The sequence below is a fragment of the Lottia gigantea genome, assembly GCF_000327385.1.
Source record: "Lottia gigantea unplaced genomic scaffold LOTGIsca_39, whole genome shotgun sequence".
NCBI classification, from domain to species: Eukaryota; Metazoa; Mollusca; class Gastropoda; family Lottiidae; genus Lottia; species Lottia gigantea.
Genome location: NW_008709333.1, coordinates 1,335,693 through 1,337,312, shown reverse-complemented (window position 1 = coordinate 1,337,312; position 1,620 = coordinate 1,335,693).

Genomic DNA, 1,620 nt, shown 5'->3' with positions numbered 1-1,620 from the left:
ACCCAGTCTGTGTTGTATTTTATATAGCTTTCCTTGTCTAATATTACAGAATGGCTTGTTGATTTTTGGACCCCCAACTCCCCTATTATGTGTATCAGGGACAATGGTAGCGTCGATCTTCTCAATTGCAATATCAGCTCTTGAAATTCCACTAAAACAAGCGTTTTATAATGTGACTATCGCAAAAGCTGTTGTTAATCTTCAGTAATACGACAGACTGTGCAAGGGTGGGAACTGTGAGGGCCTCTCATAGGTCCGCGCTCTTTACTCTCACGTTGTATAATCAATAGCGAACGATAACAGTGCTCTGTCCAATCAGACAGAAATATCTTGGGAGCTGAAGGAAAGACGAGTGTTTATTTTCTATAATCTTCTACTTTCAAGGATTATCTTGTGTTTGAGTCCATTAACTTGCTCAATTTTGACTCATCGTTTGGGAACAAAAAACAAAATGGCCTTAAACTAATTCCTGAGAATTTTTTATCATTTCGACCTCAAATTCCAACAACGCCATGTGGATGTTTTTTTTTTACCACATATCAAAGTTGTGCTCGTAAAAATAATGGTACATAACCCAGCACCATAGTGGCCGAATTTTTTACGTCCTACTTTTCTGCACCATGTGGGCTAATAAAGACGGACAACTCAATGTAGTATGCATCGAGGGAATTTTGCCAGGACATATTTCCAACTGTGCAGTCATCTGGGACTGTGTACAGCCTGTAGCGCAATTAACTTCAGTTTATTGTCATATCCGAACGACTAGACACGTTTTCCATGTCAACCCCTCCAACCTGCATCATTGACAAGGTGGAATCTGGAATATAAATTCCATTGTTGAAGTTTGATTATTAGACTAATAGACTAGACGGAACCACGGGGAAATCTATTTATAGAAACTGATGTTTTTAATGAAGAATACTCGAGTCTATCTTTATCATTGTCTCCTACCTCATTGTCTCGAGAACTTCAGATTTCTTTCTTTCACGCCATGCTTCTCGTTTTATTAGGCCTACAGTTTGGAATTAACTACTCATTTGGAATCATCTTTATAAGATCAGTAAAAATTCGTAAAGACGAACCAGGTGTTCCCAGACCCACAGTAGAACTTGATTGTTTCAAGTGGCAAGTTAAATATCCGGAGGGACAAAGTAACGAGCAGTAGGAAAATAATTTCGTTTCATTGGGCAAGTTTCGATCCTACCTGGCGTAGAACAGTGGACGTTAAGTTCCCAATTTTAATAATGTTATGATATTGAACAATCGCAAGCTGTTTAGGATTATGTATGAGTGTGCGGAAAACCACATCCCGTGACCTAGAAGACACCAGTCATCTTTTTACCAACAATTTCCTTTCTCACCGTCTTATAATTCATATCTTACAATGATTAATAATCATCAGTATTTCATATTTCCGTCAATTCATTTCCTAATAAAAAACAGTGCAGTGAGTTCGAACCCGTATTGTTAGTTGGAGTACTCATCAATCGACAACAGCTCAAAACAGGTGGTGTTTAGATTTCTAGGCGACGTCGATTGGAACCCTATACTCAAGACAAGACAAAATTATTGCTTCTAAAACTTCCAAAGCCCAACATCACCCCCCCCCCCCCCACACCC